Source organism: Schistocerca nitens, chromosome 11 (assembly GCF_023898315.1).
Source record: "Schistocerca nitens isolate TAMUIC-IGC-003100 chromosome 11, iqSchNite1.1, whole genome shotgun sequence".
NCBI lineage: Eukaryota > Metazoa > Arthropoda > Insecta > Orthoptera > Acrididae > Schistocerca > Schistocerca nitens.
The window spans coordinates 16,979,383-16,993,312 of record NC_064624.1 but is presented as its reverse complement, the minus strand read 5'-3'; the positions used below and the strand labels follow the sequence as shown (position 1 = coordinate 16,993,312).

The window sequence follows — 13,930 nt, the reverse complement described above, 5'->3', positions numbered from 1 at the left end:
ATTTACAGTCAGGGTGTGAAATCACGAAAACTGCTCCTGCCGTCGTATGAAATCACACCCTAGACTGTAACTCCAAGTGTAGGTCCAATGTGTCTAGCATGCAGACAGACTAGCTGCAGACCCTCAATTGGGGAGAAGAGAAATTTGTGGCACAACTTGACTAGAAGAAGAGGTCAGTCGGTAGGACATGTTCCGAGGCATCAAGGGGTCAACAATTTAGTATTGGAGGGCAGCGTGGAGGGTAAAAATCATAGAGGGGGACCAAGAGATGAATACACTAAACAGATTCAGAAGGATGTAGGTTGCAGTAGGTACTGGGAGATGAAGAAGCTTGCTCAGGATAGAGTAGCATGGAGAGCTGCATCAAACCAGTCTCTGGGCTGACGACCACAACACAACATGACGCTTATTGTAGGCTATGTCACAAATGAACAGAGAATTTTAAATTTGATACAAACTTTGAAGCTCATTTACTCAGAATACTGATTTTGTATCCTACACCCCTTTGCTTTCCTTCATTTCTATTGACCTGCCCAATACTGTGCCCTGTAAGCCCATACTCTTTATTACTACTGAAAGAGACAGAGGTGTTAAACCAGAGAGGTCTAGAACTCCCCAAAGTATCTGATATATTGACTGGAGTAACTGAATTGCAAATTCATCACTGTAAATACTCTCCCTTGTCGATGCAAAAATGACTGTGGCGATAGCTCAACTAAACTTTTTGGCATTCAAGTTGATTCAAAACTGACATCTTGTTGCCATTGTGGTCTTAGTTCAAAGAGTGGTCCGATGCAGATATCCACACAAGTCTATTATGTGTAAGCCTTTCCATCTCTGAATACCTACTGCAACATACGGTTTTTTGAACCTGCTTATTGTATTCATCTCCTGGCCTCCCTCTACAATTTTTATCCCTGCACACTTCCCTCCAACACTAAACTGGTGATGCCTTGATGTCCCACAGTGAGTCCTATCATCCAATCCCTTCTTCTAGTCAAGTTGTGCTGCAAATTTCTTTTGTCGCCAATTCTATTCATACCTAATTAATTACGTGATCTACCCATCTAATATTCAGCATTCTTCTGTAGCACCACATTTCAAAAGCTCCTATTCCCTTCTTCTGTGTACTATTTGTCCTTCACAGTTCACTTTCAAACAGGGCTACACGGCAGATAAATACGAGGTGCATTCCAGTTCTAAGGCCTCCGATTTTTTTTCTCCAGACTGGAAAGAGATAGAAACATGCGCATTGTTTTAAAATGAGGCCGCGTTCATTGTCAATACGTCCCAGAGATGGCAGCACCGTACGGCAGATGGAATTTTACCACCAGCGGCGAGAATGAGAACTGTCTTAAATACTTAAAATGGCGATGTTTTCTTACTTGAACAGCGTGCAATCATTCGTTTTCTGAATTTGCGTGGTGTGAAACCAATTGAAATTCATCGACAGTTGAAGGAGACATGTGGTGATGGAGTTATGGATGTGTCGAAAGTGCGTTCGTGGGTGCGACAGTTTAATGAAGGCAGAACATCGTGTGACAACAAACCGAAACAACCTCGGGCTCGCACAAGCCGGTCTGACGACACGATCGAGAAAGTGGAGAGAATTGTTTTGGGGGATCGCCGAATGACTGTTGAACAGATCGCCTCCAGAGTTGGCATTTCTGTGGGTTCTGTGCACACAATCCTGCATGACGACCTGAAAATGCGAAAAGTGTCATCCAGGTGGGTGCTACGAATGCTGACGGACGACCACACGGCTGCCCGTGTGGCACGTTGCCAAGCAATGTTGGCGCGCAACGACAGCACGAATGGGACTTTCTTTTCGTCGGTTGTGACAATGGATGAGACGTGGATGCCATTTTTCAATCCAGAAACAAAGCGCCAGTCAGCTCAATGGAAGCACACAGATTCACCGCCACCAAAAAAATTTTGGGTAACCGCCAGTGCTGAAAAAATGACGGTGTCCATGTTCTGGGACAGTGAGGGCGTAATCCTTACCCACTGCGTTCCAAAGGGCACTACGGTAACAGGTGCATCCTACGAAAATGTTTTGAAGAACCAATTCCTTCCTGCACTGCAACAAAAACGTCCGGGAAGCGCCGCGCTTGTGCTGTTTCACCGAGACCACGCACCCGCACATCGAGCTAACGTTACGCAACAGTTTCTTCGTGATAACAACTTTGAAGTGATTCCTCACGCTCCCTACTCACCTGACCTGGCTCCTAGTGACTTTTGGCTTTTTCCAACAACGAAAGACACTCTCCGTGGCCGCACATTCACCAGCCGTGCTGCTATTGCCTCAGCGATTTTCCATTGGTCAAAACAGACACCTAAAGAAGCCATTGCCGCTGCCATGGAATCGTGGCGTCAGCATTGTGAAAAATGTGTACGTCTGCAGGGCGATTACGTCGAGAAGTAACACCAGTTTCATCGATTTCGGGTGAGTAGTTAATTAGAAAAAAAATCGGAGGCCTTAGAACTTGAATGCACCTCGTACTCTCAGGAGAGACTTCCTAATGCTTATCTCTCTTGAAATTTTTCCTTGGTTTCCTCTATTACTTGCTCAATCTACAGGTTGAATAACATGGAGGATAAGCATCAAACCTGTCTTTCTCCCTTGTGAACCACTGCTTCTATTTCTTGTCCTGGGAATCTTTCAACTGCAGTCAGGGTTCTGTACAAGTCGTGGATAACTGTTTGCCCCTGTATTTCATTCCTGTTACCTTCAGAGACATCAAGGGAACACCAATTTATTATTGGAAGGAAATGTGGGCAGTAAAAATCCAGTATGCAGATTTATACTGATTTAAATTGCAGTAGTTATTCGGGGATGAAGTGGCTTGCACAGGATAGAGTTTCACGAGAGCTGCATCAAATCAGTCCTAGCACTGATGACAACCACCGACACTGCAACAACAACTTTCAGAACACCAAAGTGAGTAGCCCAAGTAAAGCTGTAGAAGCACACACAGCAACAGTCTATACACAACTATGATTCGGATCACAGGCTGATTACTGACACCCCAGTTACAAAACTTAAAAAAACATAATACAGTAATATGTATGTATGGACACAATTACTTAATATGCAACAAATTCAAGCATGCTGTGTGTCACAAAGTCTTCTGGAACACTGGCTAAAGAAAGATTAAGCAAAAAGCATTTTAGTCAGGCCTGGTGATCTGGTGGTAAAGTGCATGTATGGAAACCAAAAGGTAACAGTATCGAAACCCACAGAATTTTTTCAGTCTGCCTGTACCCGAGCTTTCACTTCTCAATGATGTGACAATTCACCAGGAACGACACATTTCAGATCCGACATTAAACTGTAGGTCTCCTGTCTGTGCTTGGATAACTGGTGTAGGTTAGACGGAACAAGAGGAATGTTCCCGATACGAGTCATGAGCATTGGCCAGTGACACAATGTTAATGGCTGGTGTCACATCACCTTTTGGTGCTTACATTCACAGTTTTGTTGTTAGTTGGCAAAGCCAACAAATGTGAAAGAAAAAGAACTGATTATAGTGGCAAATTCATCTGTAGCTTAGCCCAACATATGGGTCAGGTTTGACAGTAACAATTTGGATGAGAGTTGGTGAAGCCAATGAATGTGACACTAAACAAAACGTGGCTGTGTTGACAGACTGATCTGTAGCTTCACACATTTGAAAATAACCACCAATATTGTCACATTATCGTCGTCACATCGTATACGGTGTTTGTCACATATTTCCTATACAACTGGTCAAAGCAGACAACTCGTATTGAGCAATGCTCTATACTCAGAGACAAACAAGTTACTGAAGTAGGCCCAATTGACAGACTTGAACTAGGCAACTGAGCCACACAAAAAAATATATGTGTAGATTACCATTATTATTATTATTATTATTATTATTATTATTATTATTATGTCTTTCCTTTCTCAGATGTTATGTCTAGTTAAAAATGGAAAGTGACGCGGACCTTGATCAAGCGTGACTTTCTTTTAACTGTACGGAATATGTTACACTGCATTTAGGAACTTTCGGGTAATTGAACATGTATCAATAATTACAGATTTCTGTAGTTGTATATATACGTTTGGATGTAGCTGTATTGCATTGACGTATTGGTGGATATTGTGTGGTATGACTCCTGTAGTTGATAGTATAATTGGTATAATGTCAACTTTATCCTGATGCCACATGTACTTGACTTCCTCAGCCAGTTGGATGTATTTTTCAATTTTTTCTCCCGTTTTCTTCTGTATATTTGTTGTATTGGGTATGGATATTTCGATTAGTTGTGTTAATTTCTTCTTTTTATTGGCGAGTATGATGTCAGGTTTGTTACGTGGTGTTGTTTTATCTGTTATAATGGTTGTGTTCTAGTATAATTTGTATTCATCATTCTCCAGTACATTTTGTGGTGCATACTTGTATGTGGGAATGTGTTGTTTTATTAGTTTATGTTGTATGGCAAGTTGTTGATGTATTATTTTTGCTAAATTGTCATGTCTTCTGGGGTATTCTGTATTTGCTAGTATTGTACATCCTCTTGTGGTGTGATCTACTGTTTCTATTTGTTGTTTGCACAAGTCCGCATTTATCTGTTGTGGTATTGGGATCTTTAATAATATGCTTGCTGTAATATCTGGTGTTTATTGTTTGATCCTGTATCGCAATCATGAATCCTTCCGTCTCACTGTATATATTGCCTTTTCTTAGCCATGTGTTGGATGCGTCTTGATTGATGTGTGGCTGTGTTAGATGATACGGGTGCTTGCCATGAAGTGTTTTCTTTTTCCAATTTACTTTCTTCACATCTGTTGATGTTACGTGATCTAATGGGTTGTAGAAGTGGTTATGAAATTGCAGTGGTGTAGCCGATGTATTTATGTGAGTGATTGCTTTGTGTATTTTGCTAGTTTCTGCTCGTTCTATAAAGAATTTTCTTAAATTGTCTACATGTCCATAATGTAGGTTTTTTATGTCGATAAATCCCCTTCCTCCTTCCTTTCTGCTCAATGTGAATCTTTCTGTTGCTGAATGTATGTGATCTATTCTATATTTGTGGCATTGTGATCGTGTAAGTGTGTTGAGTACTTCTAGGTCTGTGTTACTCCATTTCACTACTCCAAATGAGTAGGTCAATATTGGTGTAGCATAAGTATTTATAGCTTTTGTCTGTTTTCAGTATTTTTGTTAGTCTTTGTCTATATTTTTCTTTTAGTTCTTCTTTAATATTTGTATAATCTTTTCCTATTTTTTGTCTGTATCCTAGATATTTATATGCATCTGTTTTTCCCATCACTTCTATGCAGTCACTGTGATTATCCAATATGTAATCTTCTTGTTTAGTGTGTTTTCCCTTGATTATGCTATTTTTCTTACATTTGTCTGTTCCAAAAGCCATATATATATATACTTCTGTTATCTTTAGTAATTGGTTGAGTTGTTGATTTGTTGCTGCCAGTAGTTTTAGATCATCCATGTATAGCAAGTGTGTGATTTTGTTTTGGTATGGTCCAGTAATTTCGTATCCATAATTTGTATTATTTAGCATGTTGGATAGTGGGTTCAGAGCAAGGCAGAACCAGAAAGGACTTAATGAGTCTCCTTGGTATATTCCACACTTAATCTGTATTGGCTGTGATGTGATATTATTTGAATTTGTTTGGATATTAAGTGTAGTTTTCCAATTTTCCATTACTATGTTTAGGAACTGTATCAATTTAGGATCTGCTTTGTATATTTCCAATATTTGTAGTAACCATGAGTGGGGTACACTATCAAAAGCTTTTTCGTAATCAATGTATGCGTAGTGTAGCGACCTTTGTTTAGTTTTAGCTTGATATGTCACCTCTGCATCTATTATCGGTTGCTCTTTACATCCTCGTGCTCCTTTGCAGCAGCCTTTTTGTTCTTCATTTATAATTTTGTTCTGTGTTGTATGTGTCATTAATTTCTGTGTAATGACTGAAGTTAATATTTTGTATATTGTTGGTAGGCATGTTATGAGGTGATATTTAGCTGGGTTTGCTGTGTCTGCTTGATCTTTAGGTTTCAGATAAGCTATTCCATGCGTAAGTGTATCAGGGGATGTGTATGGGTCTGCAGTGTAACTGTTAAATAATTTAGTTAGACGTGAATGTGTTGAGGTGAACTTCTTTAGCCAGAAATTTGCTATTTTATCTTTTCCAGAGGCTTTCCAATTGTGAGTAGAATTAATTGCTTGGGTGACTTCATGTTGCAAAATTTCACTTCAGGCATTTGTGGTATCATCTTGTATGTGTCTGTTTCTGCTTGTATCCACCGTGCATGCCTGTTATGTTGTACCGGGTTTGACCATATGTTGCTCCAAAGGTGTTCCATGTCTGTTATGTTTGGTGGATTGTTTATTTTAATGTGTGTGTTATCTATTGTCTGATAAAATTTCTTTTGGTTTGTGTTGAATGTTTGGTTTTGTTTCCTTCTATTTTCACTTTTTTTGTATCTTCTAAGTCGTTTGACCAATGCTTGTAATTTCTGCTTCTTTTCATCTAATTGCTCTATTGCTAACCGTTTTCGTTTTTGTCTGATATTTCATTTCTTATAAATTGTGTTAGCTGTCCGATGTCTTTTCTCAGTTTTTCTATTCTGATCTCTGCCTAGTGTGTATATTTAGTGTAGTGAGTGCTCCTATATAAACCAGTAGTTTTAACTCTTCCATAGTTGTATTTTCATTTATTTTGTTGTGTATGATTGTGCTGATAGTTGTTATTGTTGTTTCGACTTGTGGGTTATTTGGTGGTCTATGCAAGAATGGTCTAATGTCTGTATTTGTGTCTTTGTATTCTATACATGTCAGCTGAAATTTTTCTTCTATATCTAACATGTGTGTCACTTCGTGCTCTATTTGTGCTTGTTTTGGTGGCTGTCTTAAGATTTCGTTTTCCTCTGATTGTTTAATTGATGCGTGTTGTTCTTTGTTTGTTTGCTCTGGGATGTTTGAGTCCATTGCTGTATTTTCTTCTTCTTCTTCTTCTTCTTCTTCTTCTTCTTCTTCTTCTTCTTCTTCTTCTTCTTCTGATTGCACATTATTTTGTTCCAGTATTTGTTGTACTTGTTGTTTGATGTTTTCTAATTCTGACAGAGGTATCCTGTTATTTTTGATTATTACACAGATCTGATCAGCTAGTCGTTGTTCTGTTAAAATTTTTAATTCTGGGAATCTGGTAATAAATATTGTGTATACTTGTGTTCTGTATCCAGTTGTGTTGGTTCCTAAGTTTGTTGCTCGGTAATAACAGAACACGAGGTGTCGGTTAACGTCATCTGACCATCTCATCCTCTGTCTTTGTTTTCCTTCTAGAGTGGTCGCAGGAAGCATATCCTGCAAAACACCTCTATTTGGATTGAAATCATTTTCCATGTGGCTAGCAGTGTCGTTACCATTGTGGACGGGCATAGGGTTCAAGCGTCGTCCCCGGCCATGACAGCGCTTGTCCGAGTATTGTACTGTATAATTAGATTTTTTAAGTGTGAATTGTTAATTGCATGCAATTGACTTTCATTAATATGTAGGTAATAATGATACACGTGTTTACATAATTATGGGCTCTCTTACTCTGGACAAACTATGACAACATCAATAGCATGTACAATCCTCAAAATATTCTTGTACTGCTCAAGTACTGCACATATTGAATTGTCAGTTACTAACGAAAATCCTAGTTGTGCAAGATAATTAATAAATATAAAACATTTCCGAATTGCATCCCTCACATGCTAACATTTGGTGGTAATTCTGTCTCTTCCAAACAGCATTGTATAACAGCAATTGTACAAATAAGACCAAAAGGGTACTTTATCTTGTCATCATGAAATGAAATGGAAAACTGTGCTGCTAAACATGAAACCATTGTTTCCACTTTTCAATCCATTGATTTCTGTGTAAAAGTAGGCTTATTTTCCTAAATGCTTTTGAGGATTACCACTAAAATTAGAAGTACAAGTTTGGTTCAAGTCACACTGTAAAACTTGAGAAGTTGTTAAAATAGCTCTAGGGAACAGAGACACCATGCTTCTAAAATGTAAGGGCACGGAGAACGCATTAACAACACACATCAACAGAATACTGAAACGAACACAGCAGAATCCATAAATCACAGGGTGCTTATCTTCAGAAACAGATAACAGTTACTTAAAAACACCTAACAGGAATCTTAGGTCATTCACATCCTGCATATCTATTTACACGTTACACACTAACGTGTATAGCACCTGTAAATAAAAGCTTCGAAAATGTTTTACATAGCAGGCCTATAACATCTCTGACTACAAACTGCAATAATGCCGAAGAATGTACTAGCTTTGACTGGCTCTTCAAAATTAAAACGTGAATAAAATGCTCACCAGGAAACAGTGGTGTCACCAGAAAACTTCCCTCGTTAACTGCTAATTGACGATCCATCAGTAATATGACTTTAGAACATTCTGCTACTCCGACAGTGAATTATGTATATAAGCTGTATGCTGAAATATGGAATCCATATAAACTTCAGAAGTCTAACATTTGATGCTGCTCTAGCTTACATGTCCAGCTACATAACAACAACTTGGTAATTTCATTTTCTTATTACAGGGCATTCTTAAAGATCGTTGAAAGAAAATTTAAGCAAGAGACTTTATTGCATTTTGAGAATATAGAACAATCTCTGTGCGAGTAGGGTTTTCAACTCAAAACTATGAAACACAGCTCGCAACATCAAAGTTCTAGTAACTTTTCTTATAATGTGGTGATGAATTAAAAACTAAAAGGGCGGAATTCCTGTAATTTTGGTTGAAAGACACAATACAGCGTACTTCATACTACCCGCCAAACGCCTCCTATTCTCGTCGTCGATCTTTATAACTCACATTGTTTACAACTATGAAGTTACAAGCGAACACAGATATTAACATATCGCAGCACATATTCAGTAAGCGTAATTACACTCACGAAGAGTGCAGATGAAAATTTCGACACTGTTTCAAAAAACTTGATGTAAACAACGTAACTTTGCAATCATATGTATTAAGACCTCAGGAAGTTAAAAAGAAAAGCTATTTAAGTGACTAATGTAACCTCACCATTCTACGTCTCAAAGCGCAGACGACGAAACGCATGCGAACATCTCACAGTTCCGCACAGCAGTGACCTTTAAATATAACTCATTACACAACAAAAAACACTACTTGACAGCTGATCTCAGTAAACAAATCGAAACACACAGTACTCACCTCGGGGAGTGATCCCAAGCTCACACTAAGCCTACAGACTGGGCGTACTATCGCCACATGTTAATCGAATTTCTTTGTGTCTTCTTCGCATATAAATCCGTATTACGAAAACTAAGCGAATACCTTAAATCTTCACACTGCACCACTGGCATTTTTCCTTTGTCAGTGCGAATGACTGTCGCGCCTCTAGCGGCCAAGTGGGTCACCAAACGAATTGCTTGTTTTGATTAGTAATGCGCAAAAATTGGTAGCTATCTCAAGTACGTTGTCATTGTCTACGTATGTAGTGATATGTTCCACGTTGGAATTATGTAGAAATTAATTCAGCTGTTCTAGTAAATAGTTTGGTTACATAAAACAATAAACGAATGTAATAAAAATGAAGAGTTTTGAAAACAAATGGTTTCATGTTCATTTGGTAGATTCACAAGTAGTCTTCGAGCCCGATGACAGTAATGAACATATAAAGGTCACTAATTATAAGTGCACGAAACCCCACTAATTAACATTGTTAGGATAAATATGGATTTTAGATGTTTGAAAACAACTGTTGTATTTACCTCTGTTATCTTATAAATGTACTACCGAAATTCAATGCTGCCCTGTGCATTGGGGGTGTACCTACGTTAATAGCTGCTTGTAGAATTTGTTCATGTAATCCACATTACGCATGAATCGTAACTACTACTTCACTCAAACTGTATTGAAAATAGAATATATTCTCTCATTTGTAAACGAACGGTTACCGTTGTTTTTGCTGTTTTTACAGAAATCAGACTGCAAAGGTAAGGGTTGAAGGGTATGACAGTACTTGAGAAGGTATTGAGACAAAGCTGTATCCCATCCCACACTTTATTAAACATGTACATAGAGCAAGCAGTACAGGAATTCAAATTTAGCGAACAGAAATAAAAGGTTTAGGGTTTACCGATGTTTTTTCGATTTGTTCATTTAGCCATAGTGTAGATGTAGTCTAAAGATACATGATTTACATTATATTTATACACAGAACATTACACAAACATGTCATAGTAAGGTAATGCTTCATTAATCACACTTAAATCTGTTCACCGTTGCAAGATTTTATCTACACAAGTTAAACAAGATACAAGCAAGATTAATTACACTTTGATGTCCACACAAGTTTATACTATACTATAGTACACTGATCATAATTATACACTTTAGCTGCTGTGTTTGTATAATCTACACCAATAAACTCACTGACTCACTATTTCACACTTGGTGGCAGCTTTTATTTAGTAAAAAAGCACCCAGCCTATATATTATATATCTCCCAGTTTATGGATACACAGATATAGTAATAATTTCTTGTTTGATGGAGATCCTTTCTACTGTCTGACTTCCATGTGTTCTCTTAGACTATACAGAGAAGATGACAGAGGAAGTAATTTCTTAATGTATTTTTGAATACGTATGTCTTTTCAGTGCATTTTTTCTGAGTGGGAAGTTATTTTATAAAATGCACTCAGCCAATCTTTAATCCATTTTGGTTAATTTAAGCCACTCTGTATATAATAATCACTGCATCTTCTGATATGGTAATCATGTAGGTCTCTATTTAGCTGAGCAAGACGTTAAATATTAAGTTATCTGAATTTATTTCTGCAGGACTGTTTGCGGTCAAATTTGCACTTGTCTGACAGCCTTTTTCTGAAGCTACACTAACCTGTGTAGACCCTACGAGTACGCATATGTGCTCAGAGTTGCCACAGGTTCTGGAAACTAGGGAATTTCAAACATATCAGGGGAAAAAAAAAGAAAAACTGGAAAAATCTCATTTTTGTCTCAGTAGATGAAACTGTTTGTTTACTGAAGTGTCACGCATCTTCGTTGGCTGGATGCAGCTGAGTAGGTGCCCCGGTCCCCTGCTCCCTCATTACTACTGCTTCTCTCCCCTTCCCAACCTACACCTCCCCTCAGCTTGCAGCCAGTGCTGCCACCACTTCTTGACACTAGCCTAGCAGCTGCCGACAAGAGGCAGGGAGGCACGAGGAGTGGTTCGTTTGGATGATTCTGAGAGACTGTAGACATCAGTGCCCGGTGACGGCAGCCACGTGTGCACGAGTTGTGTCGGAGTGATTGTGTGAATGTGCACGTGCTCTCATTTTCTGACAAAAGTTATGGCTGAAAATTTAGTTGTGAGAATGTAATTATGTTTTCTAGATGCCTGTTTTTGGCTCAGCAATCATCTTTATGGTGAGTTGCTACCTATACTCATTATTATTGATTCTCAGAATATTTGAACGAGTTATCTGTTGCACGGACTGATCACCGCGGTCTCATTTCATCGACACGTCTGTGTAGCTGTTGAATAACTGAGTGGATTTCCACAATTGGCCAAAACTGCAGTCCGTTTCTGCAGGTATCTGTAATAGATCGTGCCTGCTGATCTGAAGCCATTTGGCTCCCACTAATGTGCAGACTCTGCCCATCGAATCCAGTCTCACTGATCTCCCGGCAGGCCAGGTCTGTTTGTGTGTGGCATAAGCAGCAGATTCACACGGTTTATCCGTGGACCAGGTGTAGTGGTTAATGAAAAAGAGAAGAAAAGAAAAGGTTGAACATGTGGGAAGAAATGGTGAATGAAAAGGGGTTTTAAAATCGTTAATGACTGTGAAAAAGGGAATGAATGAAATGCAAATCGGACTTCGTATTACAGAAAAGCTATCGGTCTTCGTGATTCGGAAAAGCTATTGTTGGGGTGGTCCTTGTGGTGTTTCTGAGCAAAAGTCAAACCAATTTCCAGTACAAAAATTATTTGAAAGAGAACAGAGAATAACAAAATGTGATTAACAGGGGGAAATGGCGTAGATAAGAGTTCATTCATTACCGAGGTAATATGTCTTCTCTCGTGCGGCATCCAGGTCTTGTTCTCCAACAATCTCCTGCTTCATTTCTGCTTCAAAAAGTTGTAGCTGCTCCAAATCTTGCAGTAAATTTCATCATCCAGGAATTACTAATGTCTACAAATTAAAACCATTTTGATATTGAATGCAATGTATTTTACGGCTTCTTCCATCCTCCAAATTTCATACGAGCTTCCACAATACAATATGTTTGCACACCAATAAGTTTTTACGTCTTAATCAGACCAAGACTAACGAATATGTTTTTACATCTGAATCGTACCGAGACTAGCGAATAAGTCAAGTTACGCTTTTGCTCTCAAGAGACAATAGCGGGTAGAAAACAAGAAGAGTTACAATTTTTGTACCTTCATTTTCTTATAAATATTTTCTCTGCTGTCGAGCGCTCGTACAGCTGCGATGGCCTAATTTATATCTGAGGGAACGAGTGTAGCGCAGCGAAATTCAAAGTCCCGTTACATAGGACTGCAGTGCTCATCATCAGGCCAGAAGCCACAGGTGGATTTCAGGAATTGCGACTGTCTCACCACAATGCATTGTACAGTCTGGCATTTTATAGACATTTTATTTGTTCTAGTACATTTTGGCACATCAAAAGTGGTTTATATGTTGGAAAGTATGGATGATGAGAAGAAGAAAATTGTGTCAGTCGCCGACGGTTTGTATGTTATGTACTCATAGATGTCTTGAAAGAAAAATCACAAAATACTGTAAAATAATAGATGTAGCACAGTGGGTAATAGCTGACAATAATGAACATGGTAGTACTGACATTTTATTGTGGTCACTTACAGTGTTGGTTTACACAGTACTTTCCCACCATATGCCCCTCTTTCAAGAGGCCTACTTTTTTTCTGAGGCTATGTCTGAAATCAGTGAAGGTATTTTAAATCTGTCTAGTGACTCCAAGGAACTCTGGATTCTTGTTGTGAAATGGGTTTCCTTTTATTTAAATAAAATAACATCAGTGGTCCAAATGAAAAACATATACCATCTGGCTTGCTTTGTCCATCTAAAAACAGTTCATCGCAAAAGACGTTGATGTTAGTACTTAATATTTTTGCTCATATCAGGAAACATCATCTGCTTGCAAGTTTTTGTCAGATATTTCCTCATTTGCACTACTGTTTGTTGTACCATAGCTGCAAAGACAGCTTGTCGAGTTACGCCTTAACTGACCCTGGAGATGTCACAATTTGTCAGGGAAAAATGCTACAACTTGTGTGGAAATAAGGGATTTCTCTCGGGGAAACTTGTGGCAACCCTGGTGCTGCTTTTCCCCTCAATGTGATATTGTAGATGCCTCAAACAAAAATATGTGTCCAGTAGTTGGAAGCAAGCACAGGTACCCACCCCCTTACAAAAAGGGTAGTAGAAGTGACCCAAAAAACTACTGTCCAATAACCTACACATTGACTTCTTGTAGAATCTTAGAACATATTCTGAGCTCAAACATAATGAGGTATCTCGAACAGAATGATTTCCTCTGTGCCAATCGGCACTGATTCTGAAAACAAGTTTGTGTGAAACCCAACTCGCACTTTTCTCACGTAATGTAATGAAATATTTCGGCTGAGCCAGTTAAGTAGATACGGTATTTCTTGATTTTCATGAAGTGTTTGACTCAGCTCAACATCCGTGCTTATTGTCAAAAATAACAACAGTGGAGGAAAAAATAGCTCTCTACTTACCATAAAAATAACATTCCAAGTCGCAGAGGGGCACAATTAAAAGACACTTATACATAAGCTTTCGGCCAGAGCGTTTGTCTGAAAAAGAGAAACATCA

The 13,930-nt window shown here is 38.6% G+C and overlaps 1 protein-coding gene across 2 annotated transcripts in view; it reads right to left on the bottom strand.

Annotated features, from left to right (window-relative positions):
* Positions 1 to 9,402, bottom strand: part of LOC126212913 (autophagy-related protein 9A) — a 145,847-nt gene extending 136,445 nt beyond the window's left edge. Inside the window, exon 1 of one of the 2 annotated variants that reach the window (XM_049940418.1) lies at positions 9,252 to 9,402. The gene's annotated coding sequence lies outside the window, so the exon portion shown is untranslated. Of the gene's footprint in view, positions 1 to 9,101; positions 9,172 to 9,251 lie in introns of those variants that run through there. The other variant, XM_049940419.1, reaches the window with a different exon arrangement.
* Positions 9,403 to 13,930: the final 4,528 nt, after the last annotated feature.